Source organism: Meriones unguiculatus, chromosome X (assembly GCF_030254825.1).
Source record: "Meriones unguiculatus strain TT.TT164.6M chromosome X, Bangor_MerUng_6.1, whole genome shotgun sequence".
Classification (NCBI taxonomy): Eukaryota; Metazoa; Chordata; class Mammalia; order Rodentia; family Muridae; genus Meriones; species Meriones unguiculatus.
The window spans coordinates 75686983-75698413 of NC_083369.1; positions in this window are offsets into that span (position 1 = coordinate 75686983).

The following is an 11431-nucleotide window of genomic DNA, read 5'->3' on the forward strand; positions in this document are numbered from 1 at the left end:
ACACCTTGAGATCAGGGATGGAGATGCCTCCAAAAGATCTTTTATTGTACAGGATTGTTTTAGCTATTCTGTTTTTTGTTTGTTTGTTGTTTGTTTTGTTTTATTTTTCCATATCAAGTTAATAACTTCAGCCCATGGGATGGATGGTACCACCCACATGCAGGATGGGTCTTTCTTCTGTAGTTGAACTTTTTTTATGGAAACACTATCACAGACATCCCCAGAGATGTGCTTTCATAGTGATTCTGAATCCAGGTAAGTTGACAATTAAGTTTAATGCATCACATCATCCCTTGATGAATATCTGTCCCCAAGGTCTAGCACAGCTTAAAAAGAAGTTCCAGATCAACTTTGTTCAATTCTACTCTCTAAATACTTGTTGAATCACTTGCCTGAAGACATAGATTATGCTGCCAACATTTTTTTTTCTGGTGCCAGGCAGGGTAGAAACATAGAAAGGAGAAAAACAAATCCCATCTGTTCATGGCCCTCCTTCTCACTGGATCTAGAACAGCACATAGAAAATTTGTTATGGGATCCCCAGGCTGTAGCCTTTCTCCACCTCTCCCCCCAAGCTTCTGTTGGATACCAAATATTGTTTATTTTCTTTATTTTGCTGACCTAACATCTCTATCTCTATCTCTTTCTCTCTCTCTCTCTCTCTCTCTCTCTCTCTCTCTCTCTCTCTCTCTCTCTCTCTCTTCATTTTGTGAGACACCAACTTCTTTTTCTTTATGTAAGAAAACCATGTTTTTCTCAGGTTGGATATCTGGGTAGTCAGATCAGACCACTGAGACCATTAAATGAGGTGCTTGGGGCATTTGGGATGTAATAAACTTCCTTTCAAGCTATGGGCTTATTTTCTCCCTTCTGCCTCCACCCTCAATAGTTGCTATGGACTGAAAATGGCTTTTTGTCTTGTCAGAAGTATCTGGCCTCTAAGTTGCCTTTTATATTGTCTCTCTCCTTCCTGGTGTCTTTTCCCTTGGTTTTCATGACACCATTTTTTCATGGCTCCCTCCTCTTCTGGCTTTTTTGGTATCCTATTTTTTGCTTGTATTGTATCATCTTTCTCTTTGTGGTTTTTGTAGAATTATAATAAAACTAGAATAAATATTACTCCTGGGATTTTTGAGAGTTGTTTGTCACGGCAAAGCTGTATGAAGCACTTTAAATATGTCATACCAATCTTATCAAAAAGGAAAGACCATGCTCTCATTTCTCTACTAAGGAAACAGGGTGAATATCTCAGAAACTCACCTGGAATTCTGGGGCTTGTAAGCTGGGCATCAGCTTCTAGGGCAGTGGTTTTTAATCTGTGGGTTGTGACCTTTTTAAAGGTCAAACAACTCTTTCACAGGGGTCAGCTAAGACCACCAAACCCCTGGAAAAAATTACAGTTATGAAGTAGCAACAAAAATAATTTTATGGTTGGGGGTCACCACAATATGAGGAACTGTCCCAGCATTAGGAAGAATCACCGTTCTAGGGTGACTAACTCGGAAGCCTGAATCCCTTCCCTAACTCATGGGTTTGTAACACCCTGGCATGTATGTCTTTTCACATACAAGGAAATGATGGCTTGTAAATTCATAGGGCTTGCTGTTAGTAGACATGCTTTGGCTATGAAATTAACACAAGGCTAACCCGTTAAAGGCTCTGGAGACATAGTGACTGCTAAGTTAGAAAGTGCTAATTAAGTTGCTGTGTTAGAATGTGTTACTTATCTGCTACAGAAGGAAGGACAAAAGAAATAAAATGTTGTCCCTGTTATGCACACAGTGCTTACTTAGTGTTCATTTGAGGGTGTAACTGTCAGACTCCTTGAACTGCACTGAGATTGGCTCCTGGCAGACATAATAGTCTGTTCAAGAATGCGTAGGTTTTGTTGATGATAGTATGATGATAAGAGAGTATCTGTGGAATGCTACAGTGGATTTCCTGGGCAAGATCAACACTGCATGGCAGGGGGTGTGGTTTATGTATCTCAGGGGGGATTTCTCTTATTTTTTTTTTTTACATATTAAAGGCTTCTTCAGTCCATTTCTACTGTTCATAGCCAGCTAAGCCATTATCTTCAGCAATATGTGACAGAGAAGGGAGGGAGAGACTAATTTTAGAGTGACACAGAACTTCCCCAATGCATGCAGGAAGGAAGCATGATGATTGATGTCTAAGGAGTCCTCACTATCCAGTTATGTGTTGCCACAGCAGGGGCAGGATAAGAAGGTGCAGAATCCTATCTAGCATAATGCTAAAATATTTTGCAAGCATGGCTTGATGGAGTTCAAAAATTTCTTCTCCTCTAGGCCTTAACTAAGAATCCATCCAAGAGTAAAAAGAGAGTAGGAAAGCATTTATCTACACACCATGACAGTTATGTCAGTAGTTGGATTTATAAACACATGTCTTTACGCCCACCTGGGAACAATGGTGTCCTCACTGTGGGTTAAAGTATACTAGGTGTGTGCCAATGTTCTCACTTTCTGTTTGTTGAAAACTTTGGTAGAACAAATGAACTATACCTTGCATGTCATCAAAAAGGGTGGGATAGAGAATGCAGGAATGGGTTTTGTGGCCTCATCTTGGATTGCTGCCTTTAGCAGTTCATTTTAGACCAGGCCTGACAACTTGGTATGGCTCCCACAACTATGCCTTTAGGTAGCTACTCTGCTTGCAAGCCCTATTTTACAGTCAAGAACATCAAAGTATGGTGAATTACAGAGCCACTCATTGAACATCACACAGCAGGTATGTGTTCAGTACAGCTGGAACTGAACAGCCTCTCCTAAATCAAAAGTGATTACAGAGTTGGAGAGACAGTTCAATGGTTAAGCGCACTGGCCAGAGCACTCAGGTTGGATTTCCAGCACTGACCTGGCAGCTCACAGTCATCTACAACTCAAGTTTCTGGGGATCTTATGACCTCATCTGCCTTGTAAGGTCATTAGGTACATATAAGGTGCACATATTGCAGGCGAGACACTCATACACATTTAAAAAAAAAGGGTCATTACTGATGTTCACTCTAGGATATTAATAGTTCTATTGGTCATTTTATAATTGTGCTAATTTTTTTCTTACCAACTCAGTCACTAGCATGGTCCCAGTCTCATTTCTATTGTTAAACAAAACAAAAATAAATTATCTATTTAGGAAAATTCCTTATCAGAGTTTAAAGCCATTTTCATCTCATATTCCTTAAATGTGATTTCTGGGAAAAGATAATAAAAATGAAAAACTCATGGGAAAAATATAGGCAAAAAGCCTCTCTCCTGTTCCACTGGTAAAACTTGGCACTGACACACTCTTACTGGCATAGCAATTAAGGAATGCAACAATGATTGAAATATGAAAACCTCTGGATCATCACCCTAAAACTGATGCATATAAAATAGAGAATATAAACATTTTATGAACAAAGATACTCATCCACAATTTTGTATGTGTGTATTGTTTATGTCTTGGATACATATGTGTGCAAGTGTGTGTGAGCCAAATATATCCTTGGACATTATTCCTCTTTGTTCCTTGTTTTTTAAGACAGGATCTTGCCTCATCAGTAGGTTACACAGACTGTCCATTGAATTCTAGGAATGTATCTGTCTCACCTCTTCAACAAGTATGCTGCACTACAGCCAGATATTATATGTGAGTTCTGAGGACTGAAACTCAGTTAGTCATGCTTATATGACAAACACTTTACCAGCTGAGACATGGTCCCAGATATCAGCCTTGCTTTTTATTGGTAGCAGTAAAACAAACAAACAAAAAAAACCTGGAACTGACTTAAAATACCATGGGTATTTGTCTCAATAGGCAAAGATCTGAGTTCAAGAAAATAGAATAAAAAGTAGACTGCTTAGCATCATTGATTCTTGAAACTAATTAAATGATACATAGGGCTGGAGATATAGCTCAGTTGAGAGAGTGCTTACCTAAAATGCATGCAGCCCAGGGATCTATTGATCCCTGCATCACAGAAGCTGGGTATAATGACGCACACCTGTAATCTCAGCAAGTAGGAGGCAGCAGATAAGAAACTCAGGCCTTTCTCAGCTATGTTGCAAGTTTGGGATCAACCCGGTATACCATAAGATACAGGTTTTTTTTGTTGTTGTTGATGTTGTTTGTTTGTTCGTTTGTGTTTTAAGGAGATGGAGAGATGACTCAGTAGTTAAGGGCAGTTGCTGTTCTTTCAGAGGACCCGGGTTTGGATCTCCCAGCACACACTTCAGGCATGTAGTGCCAGAGGCTCTTCTGGCTTCTTTGAGCACCTGCACACACATGGTACATATTACAGATAAGCAGGCACACACATACATAAATATTTTTAAGTGATAAGCTTTTCTTCTTTGCTACAGTATTTTGTAAAACATCCATTAAGTAAGTTGCATAAACAGTAGTTTGAAAGGTCACAAAACTAGAAAATATTATGTGGTCAACATTTAAGTAGTGGTCAATATTTAAGCGTAGTGGTGCACGCCTGTAATCCTAGCACTATGAGTTCGAAGCCAGTCTGATCTACAAAGTGAGTGTAGGACAGTCAAGAATACACAGAGAAATCCTGTCTCCAAAAGCCAAAAACAAACAACAGAAACAGGTTTAAGTAGTCAGAAAAGCATACAGAAATAGGACAAACAAGCTGTAGTTAATGTTGGATTTTTTAACACATTTTTAAAACTTATTTCTAACTCTATGAGTGTAGATAAATGTATAATTTAATTTGCTGATATTTACTCTTCTATTCTTATGGTGTTTTACATATGGAAAATGTTTTTTTCTAATAAGTGTAATGATTTCTAGAACAAAATGAAAAGATCATTTGACAAAATGGGGCATAAGGAAATATAGAAGCATATCAACAGAAACTATAAGAAATAAACTGTTACTTTTAGGCACAGAGTGGTCTTAAATTATATCGTTGTTTTCCTAGAAAAAGCAAGAGAACAGATGGAAACACTTCCGAAAATACATGAATAAGACATTTTAAGACAAAATCTGAATGGCTTAGGAAAGTAAAATGGGGGGAAAAAACTTTTTAAATGTAGAAAGAGATTATTTCTATGAATAGAAAAAAAAATTAGTTGGAAGTTGTGGGTGTGAAAGCCAGAACAGAGAGGATGACATCACTTTAGAATCTGGTGCATCAGCCACCTCACACTAACAGCTGGGGAATCCCTTGCCCCATTATGCTTACCATTGTGTGCAGTAGGTAAGGGACTGAAACAAGTATGCTAGGAGCCCTGGAGCAGGTGAGCCACTGAGACAGTGGAACATAGCGATCTGTAAATGAGGGAGTCTTGCTTGCCATATGTGGACCATAGTTGCCATTGTCCTTAGCAACTTGGAGCTTCAGAAAAAGATCTGAGCTCAAATCAATATACATATCTTGCCTCTGTGGCAGAAAACCTCAATTAGGAAGGGTAAGAGGCCTGATAAGAGACTGAGGCTCAGAGCTTCTGTTTTCAGGAATGTCACTACTAACAAAAAGGTTCAACAAAGCTACCTTATTTTCCTCACAAAGGAGCTGGGATCCAGGGTCAAAATAGCTTCTCTGTACTTGGTTGAGTTCAGCTGCTCACCTAATTCGTTTAAGCTAGAGCTGAACTCAGGAAGGCTTTGTTGGCCTGGACTCACCAGGGATCTGTTGGACTTGGTTAGGCTTGGCTCCATTAGTTCTCAAGTTGTTTTGAAGGCAAGCTCTAGCTGTTTGGCCAGTTTCGACGTGGGTCGGCTGGGCTAGGCTAGACAAAACTCAGCTAGCCTCCTTTGGCCTTGACTCAACTTGTCTGGGACTTGGCTATGTCCGGCGAGTCTCGGCTAGCCTGTTCTGGACTCAGCTAAGTTTGGCTTGGCTTGGCTTGGCTTGACTTAGACTCGCCTTTACCAGTTTAGACATGGATGGGACTCAGTTAAGTTTGGTTGGGTTGGGCAAAGTTCCTCTTGTTTCATCTGGGCTGGTCCCAACTGGGACTTGGCTAGTCTCGAAGGGCACTTGGCTGGGTAAACTTCAGGCTCGGTTAGGTTTGGCTATCCCTGGCAAAGCACTGTGGGGCTTTGCTAGGCTACCTGTAACTGTGTTCAACTGAGCTCTGAAATGGATCAGTTGTGCTTAGCTTGGCAACTCTCAGTTCATCTATAGGGGCGGCATGTGACCACTTTATCAAATTTTCTAAAATAAACCTATACTCGTTTTGTAATAAACAAACATTTGTTAATGGTTATTTCCAATTAAAAAGCCAGTGGCTTTTGTAAGTATTTTAAAATATAATTACATCATTTCTACTCTCTTTCCCCTTCTTCCCATTCCATGTTTTACCTCTTTTCAACTCCTCCCTGCAGGTAATGAAGAGTCGAGCAGTTTCTTGTAAGGGAGCTGTAGATTGGCTGCTGCAATTAAGTAAGCAGAGCTTTGTAGCCAAGACGTTTAACTGTATGTGTTTTGGAAGGGGACCAGCGGTTACAGAGGAGGACCTTAGAGAGCAGGATCCAGTGTCCATCTAAAGTCATTTGAGGAAAGAGGATCCCATGTTTGGGAGTGACATGATCCGGTACCAGTTATGTAGCTCTGTGTTGCCTTGATGAGACATCAGCCTTCCAACACCTGATGCAATTAATCACGTGACTCCTGTAACCAGTCTTCTCTTTCTTCCTTTCCTCCTCCTGTGTTGTATCTGAGTATGTCCTTGTTAGTATGGCGGTGGACTTGTGGGCATGTGGGTGTACGTGCATGTGTGTGGGGAGGGTGTACATTAATAGTGTGGGCATTGGGATATACATGCCTGTATGTGTATTATGGTATATGAGTGCGGTGTTTGTACCTGTTAGTGTGGGTGTAAGGTATAGAAGTATAAGTGCACATAAGCATGTGAGTGTGTGTGCTTGCACGTATGCAGAGACCAGAGTGTACTGTGTATTCCTCAGTTGCTCTCTACCTTTATTTGTTGAGGTAAAGTCTCTCACTGAATCTGAAGGCCAGCAAGTTCCCTAGGATGGCTGGCCAGTGAGCTCTGGAGATGCATCTGTCCTTACTCCCCAGTGCTGGGTTTGGAGGTATGTGGTACCATATGTTGCTTCTAAGGCTCCAAGTCAAGTTCTCATGCTTGCCTAGCATGTGCTGACTGAGCCATCCAAGCCTCTCCTTTTCTCATTGTTTTTATATTTTTTCTTTCACTGAGATCAGAGTTTCTCTGTGTAGCTCTAGCTGTCCTGGAACTCGCTCTGAAGACCAAGATGACCTCAAACTCCCAGACATCTGCCCACCTCTGCCTCCTGAGTTCTGGGATGAAGGTTGTGTGCCACCACTGCTGAGCTTACTTTTGTCATTCTTATTCTAGGCTATGGATCAATAAAATGACAGTATGGACCATATGTGGCTCAGTATCAGTCTTTGTAAATCAAGACTGGTTGGGGCACAGCTACACTTACTTGTTTGAATATTGCCCGTCACCGATTTTGCAGAGTTTAATCACCGTGATGCAGACTGTATAAAACTTACAAAGCATACAACATTTACTGTGACTTTAAAGAAAAAGTTTGCAGACCCTTGTTCTAGTCTCAGCAGAAAACTGTCCCTAAAGGAAATGAGTGCCCACCTTGGTTTCTCTGAGAAAATTGATGCTCTGATTTGTAAGTGTCATTTTTTTCCTAGTTTTTATTCTCCTTGCAGTTTGCATTTATTGTCCGGCAAGGCTCACACAAATAATAGAAAGCCCGTCAAGGTACATGCTATCCCATGAGCCTTCTCAGTGAGTAATAAATTAGTATTCCTTTCATCTAGAGAAATCTATTTATGCTTTTAAAACACTTATTATTTCTGTGCCGTGTATGTATGCATGAATGCATCTGGATGAGTGCATATATGCCATCGTATGTTTGCGTGTGTGTGTGTGTGTGTGTGTGTGTGTGTGTGTACTGTGTGGTGTGTATGTCATATGTGTGTGTTGTGTGAGTGTGTATGTGTGTGGTGTATGTATTTGTGTGTTTTGTGTGAATGTATATTGTACATGTGTGTGATGTGTTTGTGTGTGTGAATGTATGTTTTATGTGTGATGTGTGTTTTTTGTGTGTGGATGTATGTTGTGTATGTGGTGTGTGGTATGTGTATGTTCTGTGTGTGCTCTTTGTATGTGGTGTGTGTGTGTGTGTGTGTGTGTGTGGTTACAGGGCGGTTTGTGAGAGTTGGTTTTCTTCTTTTGTCACATGACCTATGGGGACCAATCTTAGGTCCTTAGGCTTGACAGCAGGGTGTTTACTTGCTGATCCTCACTGTTGCACATTTTAGTGCAGACAGCACCTCCTTTCAGAAGCCTCATTAATCTCATTAGCCTGATTTTTGTTGCCTGTATCATTCCACCATTTCACCATTTCCAGACTGGTAAATCTCTAATGGGTTTTCTTTTCACTACAGGGGACAAGGGACATATTCACTAGTATCACGGTACCTTACAAGAGGTCTGTAGTGTTAGCCACCCCACATCCAATTTCTGTTTTTTCAAGTAGAGAATGGAGATGATAACAACAGCAGCTATATAATAGAGCTTTTGTGAGGACTAGAGACTCTATTAGCTATGTAGCAAATACTTGTTAAATAAAGGAATGTATGGGAAGTTGTTTAGATTGTAAGTGGGGCTTAAGTTTGTCCTCACAATACCTAAAGTAATGTAGGATTGTTTTATTGGCAGTATTTGGATCAGCAATACTTTTTTCTTATATTTTCTATCCAGAGTGGAATATCATATTATTATTCTCCCCTTCTTCCTCCATATCCTTCCTCCTCCTCTCTCCCTTTCTCTTTCTTCCTTAGGGTCAATTTTCTACCACTGAGATGCACCCCAGGCCATCCTACATTCATTTAATCAACACTATTAAGAGATTTTTGTGTACCTGGTAGTATGCTAGGTATTTGGGATGTAACAGGATAGATACAATCTCTCTCTTTTTGGAGCTTTCATTATAGTGAGAAAAAGGCTCAATAAAAAAGTGAATTGGCATATAACACACTATGTTACATTCTCTGATAAATGACAAAGGGCTAAATTAGAATAGTTGAGGAAGGTTGTTATATGACCATGATTAGACAGGCTTCTTTGAAGAAATGACATTTGCGATGTGGTTGGAAGAATGAGGCAGCCATGCAAAGAGCTTGGAAAAAGATATTTTAGGAAAAATGATGAAGTGAAGAAGTCTTGGAGTCAGAAAGGATTTGGCATTTTCAATGGATGAAGGAAACCAAAGGAAGCTCAACGATTCAAGTGATTGAATTGGTTCTAGGTATACTGGAGGAACCACTTAAGAGCTTTAAGAAGGAGAATGATAGGAGTGTTGCTGTGGGCATTTTTTGGTATTGTTTAGTTATGTTGAGCCTGGGTCTTACTATGCAGCCATGCGTGGCTCAGAACTACTTATATAAACCAGACTGCCCCCAAACTTGTTGTGATGCTCCTGTCTGTATCTCCTAAGTATTGATTTATGTGCCTGTGCTATTATGTCTGGTTACAATGTTTATTAAAAAGATGACAATATATAGCTATGATTGTAGCACTATGAAGGCTGAGACATGAGTACTGTGAGTTCAAGGTCAGCGTGGATTCCATAGTGAAACCTCTGTCTCTGAGTGGTACAGACACCAATGGTCACAAAGGATGTCTATATGTCCTAACCTCCCAAAACACATAAATATCTTAACTTTCAGGACTTAAAGGACTTTTTAGATCTTATTAAGTATCATGAGATGGAAAGATTCTGAATCGTTCTGATGGGTATAATATAAGAAGAAGGCAGAAGGTCCAGGGGCAGAGGGGTGATGGAAGCAAAGGTGAAAACTTCTGACAAATTTGGCAGTGCTATGCTGCAGCCTAGAAGATGAATGAAGGGGTTATTAGTCGGGGAGTATACTTAGCCCCTTAAGAATGAAAAAGACAAGGAACGACATTCTCCCCGGCAGCCCTCAGAAGGCATGCAGCCCTGCTGACATTTTGATGTTAGTAATGTGAAATCCATTTAGATGTCTGACCTTCTGGGATGTAATATAATAGTGTTTGCTCTTTGCATCACTAACCTTGGGGCAATTTGTTACAGAATCTCAATGTGGAAAGAGAAATCAAAACCCGACATGATTAGCAACCTGCAGGGCAAATGAGAAGAGTAGAAAGGTAAGGGGAAGGGTAGAAGTGGAATAGAAGGGATAGGAAAACAACAATTAAAATATTTTTAAATTAATTTTAAGTGTGTGTGTATTTTAACATGATCACAGAGGCTAGATGTATTGGATCTCCTGGAGCTCGAGCTACAGGCTGGCTGATGTGGGTACCGGGAACCAAATTTGGGTTCACTGGGAGAGCTATAATGTGCTCTTAATGGCTGAGCTAGCTCTCTAACATCCACTAGTGATAATTAAGAAAAATATTTTATCTGGGTAGTGGTGGTGTAGTCTCTTAGTCATAGCATTGAGGGGCAAAGACAGATGGATCTATGGGTTTGAGGCCAGCCTGGTCTACAGAACAAATTCTAGGGTAGCCAGGGTTACACAGAGAAAACTTGTCTTGAAAAACATTGTGAGTGGTGCCAGCCCTGGTGCTCAGCAAGGCTGAGCAAGCCATGGGAGCAAGCCGATACGAGATACTTTTCAGTTGCCTCTGCATGAGCTCCTGCCTCCAGGGTCTACCCCAGTTTGGGTTCCTTCCTTGGTTTCTCTCAATGGAAATTTAGAATATGTAAGCCAAATAAAGCCTTTCCTCCCCCAACCCTCCAAAAAAGAAAAAAATGAAAAAATATTTATTTTTATTATTTTTAATTATGTTTATTCATCTGTATCTGAAGGTGCTTGTAGAGGTCAGATGTGTTAGATTCCTTGAAGCTGGAGTTGACAAGGGTCCTAGGAATCAAATTAGGTCCTCTGCATGTTTTTAACCACTGAGATGCTCCAGCTCCTCGGTGACAGTTTTTCTGATTATATTTTTTTTGTGTATTGTTTTGACTTTTTAGAGTCGTATTATTATGTTTTGAATCTGATATGTTCCCTAAAAATCTATGTTTTTGAATGCTTGGTCCTTACCTGGTGGTACTGTTTTGAAGGCTGTCCTAGTTAGGATTTCTAGTGCTGTCATCAAACATCATGACCAAAGCAAATTGGGGAGGAAAGGGCTTATTTAGCTTACACTTCCACATCACAGTTCACCATCAAAAGAAGTCAGGATAGGAAGTCATATTGTATGAGACCCTGTCTCTAAAGACAACAAAAGAAATTAACATTCTAACAGTATTATAATATTATCTATAGATCTATAATATGTTTTATTACCTATAACTGTTGTGGTTTATTTAAAAACATGGATAAATAATGTTTATTATTAATTCTATAATTATTATGGTGGTATTACCTAACCTGCTATCACAATCAATACAGACATAGATGCCCTATAGATTT